Genomic DNA, 20,924 nt, shown 5'->3' on the forward strand with positions numbered 1-20,924 from the left:
ACAGAGGGTAGTCTTTGACCTAGGCTTTGAAGGATCATGGGTTTTCTGAAATGTGGAGGTGGGGAGGAAGAGCATTCTAAGTGGAGGAAACAGAATGTAGAAAGGTACCAAGGTAGAAAAGCTCCAGGCATAACCAGAATGACAAGTGGTACAGTGTGACCAGGGCACAGGACATTTTCTCATAGAGGATTACTGAGGGCCTTCGATGGCAGGCTAGAGAATTTGGATTTAGGCAATGGGAAGTCATTAGAGGGCTGTCAGAATGAGACCCATTTAATTATAATACTGCTTGTTAAAGAAGAATATTCTAGTAGGAGTTAAGAAGGATAAATTAGAAGAAAAGAGACCAGGAAGACAATGCAATAGTCCTAACAAAAGCCTGAACTAGGGTTGTAATTTTAGGAATGGTTAGTAAAGAGGAGAAAGAAGAGGTGGTTCTTCCTTATAAAAAATGGAAAGAAGATTATGGTAACATGCCCATGGAAAGAATATACTAATACTTAAATATAATTAATAAAACTTTGCTTTTAAAAGGAAAAGCTGTATTTCTGATTCATTCACTCTCAAAATACTTAAGATGGAATATAAGTATGATTCATCCCTAAAATACATGAGAGAGGGGAAGAAAGGTTACATTATATAGTCTCCTAAAGGTTTTTTTCATGAGACTTTCAACTGAACAAATTCTCACTGAGGTCTACTATGGAAAACACATTTGTAATCTTCCCTGAGTAGATGGCAGGACATTGTGCTTGATTTTTAAAAAGGAGGATAATGAAATTCTGAACTAAAGCTGCTGTTAAGTTAGGGAAAGGGAGAAGAATTGGTGTAGACTAATGTCTCAGTAAACAACAAGAGAGGATGGCACTCTTCTTTCAGTTCAGTTCATCAAGTACTTTGAGTATCTGGCTCTCTGTTAGGCCTGGAGATACAAAGGAAAAAATTAAACAGTCCCTGAACTCCAGGGGTTTACATTCTAGTTGTCAAGGTAAAGTGGGATTATTAGGATACTAGAGCATACTGAGACTAACTGGAAATAATTACAGTTTAATCTTCTCCTGTCCATCCTCCACACAGCTGTCAAAATAATCTTCTGAAGGCACAGATAGGTCTGACTATGTAATGTCTGACTATGTAACTCTTTTCCTCAAAAGTCCTCAGTGGCATTATATTGTATTATATTACAAATTTCTCAGTTTAATATTTAAAGAACAAAGTGGGACTCTAATTTATCTTCCTATCTTATTATATGTTTCCTCTTCAAATACTGTATTTTAACCAAAATGGCCCACAAGCTGTTTGCCAAACTGGACATCCCAGCCCTTACCTGTACAAATGATTTCTTCCTGCCTTTGTAATATACTCTCTCAACTAGATAGTGGAAAAAATAACTGATTTGGATTCAGGAAGCAGAAATAGAAATGATTTTGTAGAGTATATATACTACATACCACCTAAAAAGAAACAGGAAGTAGAAGAGGAGTTTGGGAAATATCACAAGGCCGGCAGAGAGAAGATAAAGTAGTGATGGAGGATTTCAATTATCCAGACATCTGCAGGAGCTCTCTCTCTGTCAAAAGAAGAGCAGTTAATAACTTATTGTCTTGCCTAAGTGATAATTTAATCCTTCAAAAGGTAGAGGAATGGACAAAGGAAAATTCTACTCTGAATCTGATTCTCACTAATAAAAGGGAGCAACTGGTTACTGGGGGAGGAAATGATGGGAACTCTGGGGGTGACCATGCCACCTAAGAGAGAGGAGAGGAAATCTAGGTATAGTTTGACATGCCTTAGTTTTCAGGCATGCAAACTTCTAAGAGTTCAGTGAAGGAAAGACAGCATGCTAGGGACTAATGCTTCAACAGAAATTGGCCTAAGTGGGATGAGTTGCTCAAGAATGAAATTCTGTAGACATACAGGAAAAAGAAGTCTGGTGAAGAGGAGAAATGGGATCTGTCTGAAAAGACTAATGTGGATTTCATAGGGAACTTACCAACCAACCTGGATTTTAAAAAAGAAATATGCAGAAAATGCAAACAAGGCCAGGTAACAGAAGATGGATGGGAATGTAGCATGGTCCTATAAATAAAATCTCAAGGAAACTATAAGCCAGTAGGTTTGATCTGAATTTCTGAAAAAGTTCTCAAACCAATCATTAAAGAGATTATTGCTGAACATACAGAAAAGGAAATAATGATTACAAAGAACTGATTCACTAAGAACAAGTAATGCCAAACTAACCTCATTCTCTTCTCTGACTGAATTACCAACTCATAGATGAGGGAAATAAATGTTGTAAATACAGTTTACCTAGAGTTTGGTAAAGCTTTAGATAAAACTATCCTATATTATTTGTATAGAGAAGATAGAGAGATATCTATTAGCTATAATACAACCAGAAGGATTTAGTACTAGTTGGATGGCAGAACCCAAAGTGTCAAGGGTTTAAGATCAAAATTGCAGGAGGTCTCTAGTGGAGTACCTCGGGATGAATGATTGGCTCTGTGCTAATATTTAACATATTTACCTATAATTCAAATAAAGGCATAGATGTTATGCTCATCAAACTTGCAATGACACAGAATTTGGGAAGGCAGTTAATACATTGCATGGCAGAGTCAGGATCCAAAAGATCTTAACAAACTAGATTACTGGGCTGAACCTAACAAGATGATATTTAATAAGAATAAATACACTTGGGTACAAAAGACCAACTTCATAAGTATAACATGAGGGAGAAATAGACAGCAATTGTTCTGAAAAAGTCTGAGGATTTTTGTGGATGACATGCTCAATATGAGTCAGTTGTGTGATTTGGAAGATTAAAAAAAAAAACAAACCTAAAACTAATGGGATCTGAGACTGTATTAAGAAAGCTATAACTTTCAGGAATAGGGAGGTGACAGTCCCAATGTACCATGTCTCTTTTGAGACCTCATCTAAAGTATTGTATTCAGTTCCAGGTACTAAAATTTAAGAAGGAAATAGACAGGTTTGATAGACAACATCCAGAAGAGGGCAACAAGGATGTCAAAAGGCATTACATCTGAGATATACAAGAATGGGTTAAAGGAACCGAACATGGTTAGCTTGGAGAAAAAAGGCTCAGGAGGAACATGATAGCTGTTTTCAAGTAGCTGAAGACTGTCATGTGGTTGAGTGGTTAGACTTGTTCCGTTTGGCAGAACCAGAAACAACAAGGAGAAATTTCAAAGAAGTCAATAGGCTTGATGTCAAGACAAAACCTCCTAACAATGAGAACAGCTCAGAATTGGAATGTGCAGACTCCAGAGACGGTGGCTTCTCCCTCCTTGGAGGTCTTCAAGCAGACTTTTTTTACTTAGCAGGTATGTCAGAGGAGGCATTCTTTTGTGTATGGTTAGAACTAGACAGCCACTGAAGGTTGTTCAACTCTCAAATTTCCCTTTTTCCAACTTCAGTTTTCTGCCTTTGCTTCACAACACTAACTCTCTTTGCTACCTCCTCCACTGTAAGTCCCTTGGGAACAAAGAAAGAAAAGGGCTGGGGATGTGGGCTAAGAAAAGAGAAGCAGAATCTCAGCTACTATTAGTAGTTCTAGATCTCCACTTGCCTCCACTTTTTTATTGTCACCTTAAATGTTAGGTATGCCATGATTCTTCAAGGCAAAGAATACCATGAGTAAAAAAGGCCTGAGAGTCACTGTTAAACATCAATTCCCGTCTATAGTCTATCCCTCTCTATTGACAGTAGAGAATCTTACTTCATCTTTAGTTCTCTGGCACCAAGATCTGACATTGTGTATACTCTGAATTCTCATGTCTTTTACTGCTGTTTTCATTTAAACATTATTGTAGTTGTTGCGTACATGCTTCTCCTGGGTCCTGGCAATTACTTTTCAACAAGGAAAAGGGATGTGGTAAACAGTCATCCTTAAATCTGTACTGACTTGCCATTACTGTGTCCAGTTCTGAACTCTAAGCTGACATGAGCACATCAGAACAGATATCTCTTTCATTAGCCTATCTAAATATGTGTCACTTGGAGCAATACATCACCTTTGTTGAAGCTTCAGCTTTCTTTATCATACTGCTTCTTTACTTTGTCATTTTTATACTCATAGGAATTTCTCATTCTATATAACTCATTTTTGGTAATGGAGTAAAAATGAATATCATTTTGGTAAAGTAATTAGAATAAGATATCAGCACGCTTAGCAATAAAAAACTTGAATTTAACCATTTCCCCAAATTTTCCATGGGCTGCACTTGATGACCTCAAGTCACTTCCACTAAATAATAGTAAAATGTTCAGCAATTTCACATTAATGTGTTTGATCTCTCTGTTTTCTATGAGTTCTTCCAAAACTTTTCTATATTTATCATAGGCCTTCAGATATATAATGAAAATCATACTACACATAAATAGTAAATATTTTTATAGTCAAACCCTGATTAGTGAAATTGTAAAATCTGTAAAATTCTGTAACAGAATTGATTGACTCAACTCACTCTTAATTCTAAAATTTAAGAAGCGAGTAATTTCACAACCATCAGTTAGCCCAAGATAGCAGGATACTGTGGATTTCTATTTGGAAACTGTTTTAATGAAACCTCACAAAGGACTGAGCATTTGTATACTACAAAGTGCTTTATACATATCATCCCTTTTAATCTTCTCTACAACCCTGAGAAGTAGGCCATACAGGTATTATCACCCCTATTTTATAGATAAGAAAACTGAGGATCAGAAAGGTCAAATGATCTGCCCATGGTCCCACAACTATTAAGCATCATCAGATATAAAATTTGAACCCAGGTTTCTCCTCACTCCAAAGTCAGCAACTATGCTAGACTGTGGCTATCCTACCAAAAAAGAAGATATTTATTTTAATATTCAAATTTGAGAGGAATCATGAAAAATTATCAGTATTCTTTTCATAATACATTGTAGTATAAAACATTTACTTAAAAATCCAATGAACTATCATAAAATAATTTATATAACATATGATCAATCTATGACATTTAATATAGCAGTTTTTTCAAAAATACCTGATAAGGCAATACTGTGAAAGAGAGAGTTATACAGCAACATGCCTTTTGAAAGACTGTGTAAATTCCTAGCAAAGACTCGGAATGGCAATATATCCCAATTCAAAGCCTTACCTAATCGATACGTAACAGATACTTATTGAATTGAAATCTAGTAAAAACTCAACTCCAACCTTTTACTGAAGTTTTCCCTTATTACACCACCCTCAACCACCTCTCATCAGAATATTTAAAGCATTCTGACTCTCACAAAGAGATCCTCAGAATTAAGAGATAGGTTGTAGAGTATCTGGATGAGGAAATAAGAAGACTTCATAATAAATATGGAGAGAGAGAGGTGCTTTAGCAAGCAGAAGGGAGAAAAGGTCGTTAGAATTAGCATCTCTGCTGACTTTATCTCCCTTTTTCTCTACTCCCTCTCTAAGTCCCATTTAAAATCCATTTCACTAAAGGCTATCAATTAGAGACAGATTTGATTAAAATAACCTATACTAAGGTGTGAGTGACTAATAAGCTTTATCTCAGCTATTTGCATTCCTAAAGAAAAACAGATTGACACAAATTAATCTGTAATTGGTAGAATATGTATATATATAATATACATTATATATATATATTTAGTCTTCTGGTACTCTTTTTTTTTTTTTTACTACTTCAGGTGAGTGTCAGATCTGGTATCATAAGAGGAAGGAAACAAATAAACTAATAAAGCTTGAATAGAACTCTCAGAGAGGAGATAAACATGTCAAAAATAACCATAATGTGGTTCTGTAAACTCATATTTAAAAGAGAATTTAACTACAGACTCAATTAAATGGTGGGTTGGATAGCATGGTAGAGATGAACAAATATAAGAAGGCTAAGCTTTTTTAAAAGAATTCTAAAAGTCATTTTAGTTCAAACTAAAGCATTCCCTGTTAAAAGATGAATGTATTTAACATCAATTTAAAATATTTTAATTAAATATTTAGTTACAGTAAGTTATGTCAGTTAGGAAGACCTTTCTTCATAGCATCCATCTTGTATTCAAATGAATCAAAATTTTATTTTCATAAGTATACCATAGGAATGAGGTCTCAGGAGATTCTAGTCAATTTAAGCCCCCCATAAAGAGAGCATAAAAAGCTTCCTTAGTTTTGCAATTTATTCATGTTGACATCTTGTCTCCATTAAAATTACACTTTCAAATTTAGGTGTAAAATGACAGCAGCTTCCCAAATCATTCTTCTCATTCATTCCCCTCTTATACTGCACTATGTGAATCTAACCAAAATGCAGAAAAATCTCATTCACTGAAAACAAAAATGGTAAATCTATAGTTGGGAGAAATGTTAACTTCTAAGCAGCACCCAGGTTACAATGTTCCAAATCAAAAATGACTGATCATAAAACCAAACCAACAAACATATAGTGTAACCTCATTTCCAGCTCTAACAATACTTACTAGGCAATCAGTGAACAGCTGTGGTCTCTGAACCTCTTCTGGTGATAGTTCATGCTGAAAACTCACAAGATATCTTCTGGTTTATAGGCTAGATTTCTTTTTCAAGGACCATGCCTTAAACTCAAATCACTGGCTCTTATTGACTGGCCAACAATAAATAGGTCCCAGCCCAGACCTGGCTTGGTCATTGTTTGGGCTCAGATGGTTGAGAGCGAGTGTAAATAGCAATTGTTTCCGTTTTGGTCAGAAACCCTGAGGGTCATCCCCCTCCTAGATATTTTTTTTTTTGACTAGGTAAAAGAAGACATTCTTTGCCTCATTTCTTACCTAGCCATAATCACTCACTGACTGGGTGTTGCCTCAAACTGAGACTTGGGAAAGACCTTAGCTTAATAAGGCAAAGGTCTCCTACTGCATCCTGGGCCATTGCCAGTCGTCCTGATCTATATCTGGTCACTGCATCCAGATGGCTTCATAGGAGTGAGACACAGTCCTGCCTCACTTAAATCCAATTTATTTGCAAGTCCTGACATCACCTTCCTGATGCCATGGTCCTCTTCAAGAATGAAGGACAAACAATACTTGACCTCCAATGTTGAAGTACATAATAAAGAGGAAGATTTTTTTTTTTTTTTAGAAAAGGAAAGTCTTGGAGAAATGATGCTCAGTAGCTGGTCTCATTTTAAGGAGATTAAACACCTGGGACTGTGTTAGAATCCTGTCATGTTGTGCAAATACACGGTTCAGATGTAGCTAAGGACAAAAATCGTTTAAGTAGATCTGCAGAAAAAGTCTTACACAAGCACACACAGACAAAGATACTGATACAGAGTTGTAAGTCACAGCTGCGCACTGCTAATACTTTTACCTATAGATGCTGAATTCAGAAACAAAATTACAGCTTCACAGATTAAGTTCTCTATGCTTATTTCTAAAGAGGACAGTTCAGCATTGATCCATTCTGTAAATGAATCTCCCACTGACACCCTTGCACTGATCTACAAATAGGTTAGATAACTTGCACAGGGGCATCAATGCCTCAAAAAGCACACAATGGGGGAAGGGGACCAAAAGATCATTGCTTTTTACTATAAAAATTAGCTGACCAAAAAAGATTCTTGCATTATTCTATCCCTTCTTGCATGGGAAAAAGACACTCAGAGGACTACTTTAAATGTCACTACCATGAAAGGTACCTAGTGTTTAGTTTTTTTTTTTTTAACAAAAGCGTGACCCCTCCAATATAAACAACTACCCTGCAGGACAGTTAGTTGCCTATGGGGAGGGAGTGCTTGTGATGGGCGGAGGAAGGGTGGTTAATCAACAAGAGATGTGCCTGGTACATGGGGAACAAGGTTCGAGATTGGAGAGTTTTCTGCCAGAGAAAGACAGATCACCTAGGCAGCCAGATCCATGTCACTAAGATTACTTTTGTGTCTTGTAGTCTCAAAAAAGGGTTAAAAATACTTGAGTCTACAGAAAAAGACTAACAAGACATCTAGATGTTCTGGCTGTCATTGTCAGGGCAGCCCTTGGAGGGAATGCCCATATCAATTCAGTTTATCAGATGGACAGCTGATCAACATTAAACAGACTTGCTCTGGGCAGATTGAGCTGAGTTACCTGACATGAATACCAATGAGCGCCCTCTGCTCTCTACAACTGAGCTTTGCCATTTTTTACTGCTGCAGATCCCAGGACATATGGGAATCCCTAGTGATGAGCACATAAAGCTGCCGCTAACTCAAGTGACGGCTCATTTCCCCCAGCTGAAGGCAGACATTAATATCCTGAGGAGATCAGACCCGCCTCTCTGACCCTCATCTACTGAGGCAAAACGACTGTTCTATTTCTTCATTTAATAAGCTTTTAATGAAGGAAACCAAAAATCTCCCTTTTGACTTCAGCCTAGCTCTACATGAAAAGGTTACACAAATATATCAGATCGAGTGTCATACTTCTCCAAAATATCTGTTCCTCCCATCCCCCATTATATATTAGATTATGTCATCCAACATCCCATAGTGCTCATTCTTTCAGGGCTGCCTCGGTAGGTTCAGCTCTCCGCTCCAGTAATTACAGGATGTCTCCATGGTACAGCAGGTGGAGTATTAAAGAACTGATTACAAAGAACACAGTGGTCTTGCCATTTTCATTACAAGTCCTTTCTTTGGGGGTTCATAATTCAGCTATGAAAACTGCTTTATGCACAAACTTCCTGGGAGATATGATAGTCCAGTGGACAATAAGATGTGAAATCAGAGAATTGTTCTTATCTGAATCTTAATAGGAGATCTGGAAATCTTTGCAAGTTAGATTCACGGTGGGTTGGGGTTTTTTTTTTGGCAGAAAGTGGGGGCAAAAAAAAAAAAGAACAAGGAAGCAGGGCAGATTTTTTTATTTGATTATGAAAGGAGTCTGTCTGAGAAGAAGGGGAATTTGGATGGTTGCGGAGGTTTTGCGTGGACCTGGCTACCTAGTTTCCAGGCTGCATCACCTCGTGAGAGTAGCTGAGGTTGGGTTTTTCTCTTGCTTCTCAAACAGATGGGGGCTAAGAGTGATGTGGAGGCTGCATGTTAAATAGAGCAGAGGCCCCACTGAAGGAGGGAGATGTCACTCTACAGTGACCTCTCTGACTGAATCACAGGAAGCACCGATGGACTGAAATGGGAAGCCTGGCAGGCTTCACTTGCAGCTACTAGGGATGAGAGGCAAGGTGAAAAACTAAAGGGCAGAGAACTTTTCCTTAGAAGAGAAAGGTGCCAGGGCTCAGAGTAAAATGTGAAACATCATATTAAATTAAACTGGATCCAGTCAAATCATATAACTGAAGAGCTACAAGAACAATTCTATAAAGCAAATAAAACATTTAAATCAAGACTTTTCACACAGTATATTTCCCTTGAATACTGACACAACAGACCATAACAGCTATGCACATTTCATTAAAGAATTATTTTCTTAGAAATAAAAGGAGGAAAAATAAAATCTCAGATCCAATTATGATGCTGAATTAAAGTTCCAAGCCAAAATGAGAGAAGAAAAGTTGGGCTATTCAGTTGTATGGGGAAGAAAAAGAATTCAAAATAGAACTGCATTATGCTCCAGAGAGGTGACAGGTTATTACAATCACTTGCTATATAAAAGCAAATTAAAAGAGGCTTTTATAGAGAGGAGATGGTAGGAGAAGGTGAGAGTAGAGGCAAAATGTATTTTAAAAAGCATTTTTACAATTGTCAAAATATTGGCCAAAGAGTCTAAAAACCTAGCTACTCCCTCAACCCAAGAGGTAGTGAGTCGCCAAATCAGATTTTAATTAGCGTAAACAACATCAAGAAACCTTAGCACAGCTACTGAAAAGTCAGTCAGAACCAAGTGAAATTTGAAAAAACATATCAGGAGGGTTTTTTAAAGTTCTAAATTCAATTCAAAAGAAAACTCAACTACTAGCACTGTCACCAAATAACATTTCAATATACAAAGCCACAGGGAGCTTTTCAAATAGCACAGGTGTCTGACAATTTGCATCCTGCAGAGATTAAGGATACTAAAAGTATTAGAGTTGCATAGACATCCAGCAACTTGGCTGTCACATTTATCCCCTTTAAGTGATACTGGTCATGTGCAATAATGAGGCAGAATGGGCCAATTATTGCTTTTCTTGGTCAAAGATCAAATGCTGCAGCAATAAATGCCATTCACAGACTTGATCACAGCTAAATGTAATATGTAAAATGTTATCTAAGAAAAGAAACTAACTAGACATGCAGTGGAGTTTCAGAAGAAAGATGGAAAAACAAATCATCACTTTAAAGCAGATGGACCATTACCTAAAGGATTTCTACTGCATATATAAATCAGTCAATAAATCAATCAGTTACAAAAATAGCCACTTTAATAAATTAGTGATTAGTCAACAGGAGTTATTTTTATGAATTATGATTCTAATTTTTAATTCATATTCATCACAAAAGCACAAAGATGAAATTAACCAAAAGTACAGGAATGAGATATCAATGAAATTTATTAATATGACAAAATGAAATTCTGAAAACAATCACAAGTGATTCTAATAAGAAAATGAGGAAAGAATTATTTAAAGAAAGAGATATAAGTAAATGTATAGTTTTGTAAAGATGAGTGACCTAGATATAGAAATGTACTGGATAATACATTTAAGTGGATATATTGCCAGCTCAACAACTGTAATGGAAAGAGCATCAATTAAAGGATTTATGTCAACTTGGAGGAAAAATCTCTAATGCTGCTATAGAGACCTATCATATGTACTATTCTATTTAATATTTTAATTACTGTCATATATAGAGACATGCTTAACAAATGACATAAAGCCGAGAAAGAGAGCTAAGTTCAGTGCTGTTTTGGTCCTGAATTTAAAAAACAAAACAAAGAAACAAAACTCAATATAAATAAGAGGAAGGAATATTTCATAGAAAAAGAGAAAAAAGTGTCAAAGTACATAAAGTAAAGTTTAAACTCATCTAGCTAGCTAGCAGTCAAGACCTTCCCTAATCTAATGCCACCCTACCTGTCTGGACATTACTCTTTTCCAGCCCACCTAGAATAATCTGTCTCCAACGTACACTCCACTCTCATACATCTGTGCCTTTACTTACAGCACTCCTTATGCCCAGAATGCACTTCTCTTCGTCACTTTGCCTTTTGAATTCACACCTTTTAAGTACACCTTGGCTATTTCTTACAGGAAGCTTGCTTCAATCTCCTTGATGAATAAACTTAATGACCCTTTGACTCATTCAGCACTTTATTTTGTAATAAATGCTTAATGACTGATTGATCTAATGTACTTTCGTAATACTTCATATACTAATTATCCATGCTGGCATCCTGCTCCATGGATTTAAACTCCTGGAGGGTAGGGATTACGTCTTATTTAAATTTTGTCTCTCCTTCAGCACTCAGGAAGAAAGGAAGGAAGGAAGTTAACAGACACTGTGCTAAAAGCTTTACAAATACCTGATCTGATCCTCACAAAAACCCAGGGAGCTAGGTGACATTATTATTCCAATTTTACAGTTGAGGAGCTTGAAGCAGAGTCAAGTAACTTGCCTAGGATTCCACCACTAATAAACATCTGAGGCCATATTCAAACTTGGGGCTTCTTGACTCCAGGCTCAGCACTCTATCCCCTACCTCACCTAGCAGCCAATATTAGCATAATGTTCTGTATACCACAGATACATAAATATCTATTATATTTTAAGTATAGGATACTGGTGATCTGGAGTAATGGCAATTCATGTTATAAAAAAAGAAAGATGAAGTAGTTTTAGTAGACCTAAAGGTCAACATAACTCAATATTGTGGCATGGCTACTTAAAAAAGCTAATTGAATTGTACGATACAGTAATCATATGAATCTAGAAATATGGAGGCAAGTGAACCACTTGAATCAATGCACTCATTAGATCACATGTGCACTACTGCATTTAATTAAGTGTACTATTTTTCAAAACAGGTTTTGACAAATTGGAACCTATCCAGAGAACAACCAGGATGGTGAAGTCTGGAATAAATGCAGAGAACAGTTAAAAAAAAAATGAATGGTCAAGACCGAGAAATATGAGCTGGATTATAATATTACATTCTTTAGCTGTGTTAGGGAACAGTTGAAGGGTTTGAGAATGTTTAGCTCAGAAATGAGAGGAATTAGATAGATAATAACTGTACTCAAGTATCTGAATGGCTTCCATGTAAAAAAGGGACTGCATTTTTGCTTCCTTGGCATTGAGTCTCTGAGTAATATCCAAGCATACCCAATATTCATATAGTTCCTGATCCTCTAAGCCCATATTACTTCTGGCTCTCTGATCCCAATCTAGCTAGCTCACTGTGTCCTCCATGGCACCTGGCCATTTCTATAATGTCTAGTTTTGGCTCTCCTGATCCATAGTTATTTTTTCTAGTTTGGGGAGGCAAAGGAAATGGGTACTCATTGTGTTGAGTCCAAATGCGGGGGAGGAGGAATAAATAAGTTTCTAACAGAACTACTGAACAAAACAAGTACGCGTACCTATTGTTGCTACAAAACAACCACTGACAATTGGTATTTATGCATGAGCTTAGGGACTTGAAGCTAAGCAGCAAAATTTAAAATTCTATAGTATGTTCAGTGTCTCTTAACTTTTTTGTATGTGAAAACTGAAACAAAACTCCCTCCTAAATTTGAGATGGTTATTTATATTCTTCCAAAGGACCTGGCTTCATTTTTACTTTCTGCGCCTTTCCCGTTGCTTTTCACGTCTCTCTAAAGTTCTGGTTTTAGTCAACTTGACATTGTGTAGAGGCAAATTTGGGGTCTGTCATTCAAAAAATCTAGCGAGGGGAGTCAGATTTTGATTGAATAAGAAGAAATCACATATAAACCCCACTCTCCCGGGTGTTTCTGCCAGGGAAAGAAAGGAAGAAAGTGAGTGACAACAGAATCTTGAGGTTCAAAATACTTTGCTACATGGAGGACCAAATGGGAAGGCCTGACTGATTCTAAACCATGATAATGATCCTCAGCAGCATAAAAGAAGGTACGGAAAGAAAACCATGCATTGCTCCTTTGGCACTAAGCTCCTTTGACTTTCCTCTTTATAATGTTTTTGCTTTCATTAACAGTGACCAATTTCTCTTTTCCTTTCTCAGATTTCAGTTAATCTGTGGCTTTATTTTAAATGCCCTTATGTTTTCATGCTTCCTTTCATGTTATCACGTGAACTAAAATAAAGTTTTTGACTTACAAACATACAAAGTAAAACCTCCATGAAACAAAGAAACTGATGGAGTGACACAAAGTGCTTCATTCAAAAAGTTATACAATGGTAGAGAGCAAGACATCTGTCTCCAAGTGACAGAAGTTCAAGAATTCACAGTCAACCAGACCAGTCATTTATTAAGCACCTGCAAGGAGCTTAATAAACATCAGTGGCAGGCACTGTCTTCAGAACTATGGACACAAAGAAAGGTAGAAAGTCCCCAGTTTTAAGGAGCTGACTAATAGGGGAATCAAGATGCAAACAACTATGTACAAACAAGTTACAACCAGCATAAATCTGACATACTCGGTAGAGAGAAAGCACCAGAATTAAAAAAATTTTTTTTTTAATATATAATTTATTTTCAGTTCTTAACATTCACTTCCACATGAATTTGCATTCAAAATTTTCTCATCTCTCCCCACCCCCATCCCAGGAAAGCATGTACCCCATCCACCCCTTCCTCCAGTCTGTCCTCTCTTCTATTACCCACCCTTCTTTCATCCCCCTTCCCCTCTATTTTCCTGTGGGGCAGAATAGATTTCTATACTCCATTGCCTGTATAGATTAATTTCCAGTTGCATGCTAAAACAATTTTTAACATTCATTCCTAAAGTTTTGAGTTCCATATTCTCTCCTTCCCTTCCTATCCACCCTCATTGAGAAAATAAGCAATTTAATATAGGTCATACATGTATAACAATGCACTTCTATAAATAGTTGTGTTATAAAAGACTAACCACATTTCCCTCTGTCCTATCCTGCCCTTCATTTATTCCATTCTCTCCCTTGACCTGTCCTGCCACAATAGTGTTTGCTTCTGATTATCCATTTCCCCAATTTGCTGTCCCTTCTACTATCTTCCTTCTCCTATCCCCTTCCCCCTTGACTCCCTGCAGGGTAAAATAGATTTCCATATTCAATTGAGTGTGTGTTATTCCTTCCTTAAGCCAAATCCTATGAGAGTAAGGCTCAGTTATTTCCTTTCATCTCCCCCCCCCCCTTTCCTTCCATTGTAAAAGCTCTTCCTTCCTTCTTTTATGAGAGATAATTTGTTACATTCTACCTCTCCCTTTCTCTTAGTCCTAGTACATTCCATTAAACAGTAAATTTTAGTTTTTTAGGTATTCTCCCTTCATATTCAACTCACCCTGTGCCTTTATCTATCTATCTATCTACACATATACACCCATGAACATATACATACCTACACACATATAATATACACATACATACATACCCATACCCACCTACAAATTTAAATATTAATATATATATATTCCCTCTAACTACCCTAATACTGAAAAAGGTCTCATGAGTTACAAATAATATCTTTCAATGTAGAAATTTGAACAGTTTAACTTTAATGAGTTCCTTAAAGCTTCTCTTTCCTGTTTACCTTTTCATATTTCTCTTCATTCTTGTATTTGAAAGTCAAATTTTCTCTTCAGCTCTAGTCTTTTCAACAAGAATGCTTGAAAGTCCTCTATTTCATTGAAATTCCATTTTTTCCTAAGTATTATACTCAGTTTTGCTGGGTAGGTGATTCTTGGTTTTAATCCTACCTCCTCTGACCTCTGGAATGTCATATTCTAAGCCCTTCAATCCCTTAGTATAGAAACTGCTAAATCCTGTGTTATCCTAATTGTATTTCTACAATACTTGAATTGTTTCTTTCTGGCTACTTGTAATATTTTCTCCTTGTAATATCTTCTCCTTGACCTGGGAACTTTGGAATTTGGTTACAATTGGTTACAATATTCCTAGGAGTTTTCCTCTTGGAATCTCTTTTAGGAGGTAATCGGTGAATTCTTTCCATTTCAATTTTACCCTCTGGTTCTAGAATATCTGGGCAGTATTCCTGGATAATTTCATGAAAGACTCTTTTTCTTCAAGAAAGGCTCTTTTTTTTTTGATCATGGTTTTCAGGTAGACTAATAATAATTTTTAAATTTTCTCTCCTAGATCTATTTTCCAGGTCAGTTGTTTTTCCAATATGATATTTCACATTGTCTTCTATTTCTTTTCATGCTTTTGGTTTTGTTTTGTAATTTCTTGATTTCTTATAAAGTCATTAGCTTCTATCTACTCCACTCTAATCTTTAAAGAACTATTTTCTTCAGTGATCTTTGGAATCTCTTTTTCCATTTGGCCAATTCTGTTTTTTAAAGCATTCTTCTCCTCACTGGCTTTTTGGACCTCTTTTGCCATTTGGGTTAGTCTACTTTTACAGGTGTTATTTTCTTCAGCATTTTTTGGGTCTCCTTTAGCAAGCTGTTGACTCTTTTTTCATGATTTTCTTGCATTGCTATCATTTCTCTTCCCAATTTTTCCTCCACCTCTCTTACTTGATTTTCAAAATCCTTTTTGAGCTGTTCCATGGCCTGAGACGACTGCATATTTTGTTTTTGAGGTTTTGGATGCAGAAGCCTTGACTTTGATGTCTTCCTCTGACGCTATGCTTTCATCTGAAACAATGGAAGAAAATACCTGTTCACCAAGAAAGTAACCTTCTATAGTCTTATTTTTTTTCCTCTTCTTTGGATGTTGTCCCAGCCAATTACTTGACTTTTGAGTCCTTTGTCAAGTGGAGGGTGTACTCTGGGGACCTGGAAGTTCTCAATTCCTCCAAGGTGGCACAATCAAGGGAGAGGAGTTCACTCTTGTCCTGACCTGAGCTCTGTTCTGTGAGCAACCATGAGCACTTTTTTCTACCCAGGATTTGTGAACAGGATTCCCTCTCCAGAGCTTCCACCAGCTCCACTACGTCAGCTCTCCTCCTCACCCCAGGGCCACCACTCAGGACTGAGACCCAGATCTGCTGCTCAATTCCCCCATGGTCTTTAGGCCTAAGGCTCTAAAAGTGGCTGCTGCTGCCCTGGGGCTGGAGCCAGGCTGCACTCCCCTCTCACCCAGGTGAAAGAGCTTTCTTATTGACCTTTGAAGCTGTCTTTGGCATTTCTAGGTTGAGAAATCTTGGAACTGCAGCTGCTGCCTGTGATTCCATGCCCTGAAGCCTGCCCCAGTCCTGTCATGAGGCCAAGACTGGCTGTGCTCTGCTCTGAGCCAGGTGTGACAGACCTTTCCTGTTGGCCTTCCAGGCTGTCTTGGGCTCAAAATCCCCTTCACTCTGTCGCTTTCTGGCTTCTGCTGCTCTAGAATTTGTTTAGAGTCATTTTTTGCAAGTATTTTACGGGCTATGGGGGTAGAGGTTGAGCAGGTCCATCCTTCTACTTTGCCATCTTGGCTCCACCCCTGAAAGCACTAGAATTAAGGGGAATCAGGAAAGGCTTCCTGTAGAAGGTGGGATTTTAGCTGGGACTGAAAGAAAGCCAAGGAAGCCTAAAGGTGGCAATGACGAGAAAGAGCAGTCCAAACATGGGGAACTGTCAGTAAAAATGCCCAGGGTCTGGAGATGGGGTGTCCTGTTCAAGGAACAGCAAGGAGGCCAGTATCATTGGTTCACAGAGTACTAAGGAGGGGTGGCGGGGTGGGGCAAGTATAAACTGTAAGAAGACTGAAAAGGTAGGAGGGGCAGATTATTAAGGATTTGAAATGCCAAACAATTTATAAGTAAAAACAGGCTAAAACACATTTAATCAGCAAAGGTATATTTGAATTAAAAGAAGCACACACCTAATCTAATTAGCAATAAGACTAGAGGAACTGTGCTACTTGGATCATTTGGGCTCAAGAAGGATCTGAGTGGCTTTAAATCTAGAGTCTAAAAGCAGAGACTGAAGCTCTTCTTCATCCTCATCCTCATCAAACATCTACTGAGATCCTTAGTGTGAGGCATTACGCTAAAGAGGCATCCTAGAAGGACTTTTGATCCAGTTAGGGAAATAGGATTTAGACACAAAAAGAGAAATAATAATAAAGTATGAAAAATTCCAAGTGAGTAATACTGAACAAAATCACAGAAATATATATATGGAAGGGATAAGAACACTAAGGACTGGGGTAGTGGAAGAAAGTTCCATGAAAGAGGTAGGATTTGAGATATTCTTGGTCCTATTCAGTGGCCCTGCTGTCATTTACTGCCACCATCTCCAGTCCTCTCATGTACCATTAGAATGTAAGCTCCTCAGGAGTAGAGACGGTTTCTTTCATTGTACTTGTATCCGCAGTACCCAACACAGTGGCTGTGAATATGTAATTACTTAATAAATACTTACTGATTGCTTTCTTGATTGGGAATTTGTGAAACAGTACTCTTTACTAGCATCAACTAAATTTACCAGATTTAATTGACTATTCTACTAAAATGGATAGCAATCAATGGGAAGAGAAATAGATGTCAAAATGGGGAGAAAAATCTAGGAAGAGACTAGAGCAGAAGAACAGGCCCTAAGACCAAAGAAAATACGAATAGGAATAGCCCAGGGACCTATATTATCTTCAGGCTCCTGCCTAATATGGCCTAGAGACCCCAATGGACAGAACAATTGGGACCCAGATAGAGAGAATTCTACTCTATGTAAAAATGGGGATTCCACAAAGCCTGAAAAAAAACTAGGCTGTGCTTAACATATATTCTGTATGGTAAATTAAGTTAACTAATCCACTGGTCCTGCAGATGACATGTGGGCAAACAGTTTGGTCTTTGACATGTTGTATAGAATGACAAAATATTCTGTACTGATTAACAACCAGGAGTATCTTATAATATAATATGTATTTCTCACTTCCATGTTTTTCTTTTTGACACAATTGGTTCTTTTCCCTATCTGCCTGTAATATAATCAGGTGAAATCACTACAAAGAGAGACATGAACAGGGCTAACCCACTTCCTATTATCAGTTTTTTACAGTGAAGAAGAGAAAACAGTCATAAATAAGAGATCAGACACTGCCATACAGCAAACCCTATAGCAGAAAATCACAGAATTTTAGATCTAGAATGAACTTTTAGAAATCTTCCTTAAAGATAAAAAGATACCTACTTTTCAATATAAGGTTGTTAGCAATTTACATGGTACCTGCCCTCTTGCTGCAAAATACTATTTAAAAATTGCCCTTTCCCCTCTATGTTCCTTGCCTATAGGAACAGGATGAATCATAAGTCAGGAAAGTAAGGAGAGGACTACAAAAAGCTATCCCATTTCCCAGGTGAGGCTGGATATTAAGCATCCATGCTATAATGTAGTTATCACAAATCATGCCACTACTATTTTAGTTCATTCTATATTATGTAATTTATTTTGTGTTCAGTTTTGTGACTACACTTTTTTCCTTAGTTGGATTTTTATCCTAATGTATTCAAATTTGGGATCAAAGGATAAATATTTTGGAGTGGAGACAGGATGTCTCTAATTAAAATTAAATGGAAGCACAGAAAAATTCATATTAAATGAGTTAACAGCAGATCAACATATGAAATTCTAAATTGTAGTATAAAATCTTAGTGTTAGGGGGACTTTTAAAGGTCAGCCAATCTAATCCCTAAGCAAATCACAAATCCTCTCCACAACATCCTTGATGAGTGGGGTCACCCAGCCTCTAGTTGAAGTCTTCTAGTGATGGAGAACTCACTACCTTTCAAGGCAGTTCATTCTGCTTTTGAAAGCTCTGACAGAAAATTTCTCTTTACACTAAGCAGAAACATACTTCCTTATAACTTCTGCACGTTTGGTTTTCATTTTGTTTTCTGTGAGTTAGCAGATTAAGCCACAGAACCAAAAATTGGAAGGGAGCTTAAAGGCCAAGTAGACCCATTCCCTTCATTTTAGAGATAAGGAAATTGAAACTCAGAGTAAGTAACTTAAGATACAAAAGCAGTTAAGTAGCAGAACATGACTCCAGGTCTTGTCACTCCGAATTTGGTGTTCTTTTTACTATGCCAGATGTCCTTATCAACTGTCTTCTCTCAAAAATTAAATTCCCCATACAGGTGTAGTTTCAGGTCCCCTTATCATCCTGTATGCCCACCACTGGACATATTTGCCAATGTCTTTCCATAAGAGTGGCCCAAATCAGAAACTATACTCCAGATGTGTCCTGAATAGTGAGAATTAACAGCAGAACCATCACATTCCCCTAAAAATCACAACTGGGACTCTTTTGGTCTCCTCATGATTGCAGCTCTTTTACATTTGTTAAAATTCTTTAAGAAATACAATCAGACTTAATATCTTTACTGTTATCCAATTCCGGTTGTCTGAGTGCTTATTTAAGTAGGCTGGACTGGGGATATTAAAATTAGACAGTTTCTTCTCATCTTAATGTGGCATTGATTCTTTGATCTTTGCTAAGTGATTCAACTGGACACAGATAGTTGATTCTGAAATGACTGGCACGATGGTCACTAGTCTCTTCCTTACTGTTAAGGCATAGTCAACTTAATATTTCGTGATGTTTAATGGTCATTATGTTTGGAACTCTCTTCTTGAGGGAAATATCAATAATACATAGATGTGAGATTTCTAAGCAGTCTATGAGTCTTTGTTCTGTCATTTAAAAATCTTGAATTCTATTTGTTACCATTTTTCACAACGAAGTCAGCAAATGCCAGGGTGTAACTTCATTTGGATTGGAGAATTTGTCAAGTTTCTTATAAAATTTAGCTGCTTCTTTATGCTCTGTAACATATTTGTAGTCCTGGTGACTTTTTTGCTTGGGCTCACCATGAATGCTACAAGAAAAGAGGAAGTGGCATCCCATTAAATGATATTGCTTTATACTTCAGATGCAGGATGAAACCAACTCTGACAACTTCACTATTGCCCTCTTAAAGGAGAACCTGTGATCCATCCATCCATTTAGGGATGACTTCTGTATCTTACCTGTTTTCATTTATAGAAAGAATAGGAATATGGATGTTGTCAGGTTCTTAAGAATACCAATGATTCCCAAAATGTTTGAAGATAGTCTAAAAACTTTGTGATTCTTAGGATTGTTTTATCTTTCCTGCATCTGTCCCATAGAAACAGAGGCATGCTGCAGAGAAAAGGTGGGGCATTTTGTGATTTACTTGTTGTTGCAAACCAAGAATTCTTAGTGGCCAAACTTCTGGAGATGAGTCTCTCTATATGAGATAGGCTGGTCCTCATACAGAAGATCAAGGAAAGTTACCTGCAGGACCACACTTGAAGCCTTTAACTCAAGAAGAACCTGCCAGAGGCTGTGGCAAAGTTTTTGAGAATCCAGAGTCTCCTTCACATAATGTCATACTGGAGTAAGATTTGTGAAAAGGCTTTTGGTCTTAGATGACATTGTGCTGAAGGCATTAAGCCCGCAAGACCACAGGACCTCCTCAATGAGTTCCATACAAGAGAGACTAGCCTAGTGTACCACATAGGAAAACCAAGTGGATAAAGAAGTACCCCAATTTGGATGTGCCGTTCTACGGAGATCTCACTGAAGTAGCTCATCAGAACATATATCTTGTGAAGGCACTGCAGATGGGCCCAGAACCAAACAGGGGAATGAGGCTGGACTGGAATGTGTTTGGCAATTTGTACAATGTTTTCAAAGATCTTAAGTTATTTGCTGTCCCAAAAATTTGTTTTTGCTACCAGTAATTTCAAATTCCCCTCCAAACAACTAGAAAACTGCCTCAGAATTTGTCTAGGAGCAAGAAAGTAGCTTATCAGCCCATCAGGAAAGGTCTATCTCACTGGAGTTGGAGTGGGGTAAGGTAGCAGCTAGCCTCACAGCAGG

The 20,924-nt window shown here is 37.4% G+C and overlaps 1 protein-coding gene across 1 annotated transcript in view; it reads right to left on the minus strand.

The window, feature by feature from the left end:
- PDSS2 (decaprenyl diphosphate synthase subunit 2) overlaps positions 1 to 20,924 on the minus strand; it is a 284,652-nt gene that overhangs the window by 105,922 nt on the left and 157,806 nt on the right. The window lies entirely within an intron of this gene.

The sequence above is a fragment of the Notamacropus eugenii genome, chromosome 2 (assembly GCF_028372415.1).
Source record: "Notamacropus eugenii isolate mMacEug1 chromosome 2, mMacEug1.pri_v2, whole genome shotgun sequence".
Classification (NCBI taxonomy): domain Eukaryota; kingdom Metazoa; phylum Chordata; class Mammalia; order Diprotodontia; family Macropodidae; genus Notamacropus; species Notamacropus eugenii.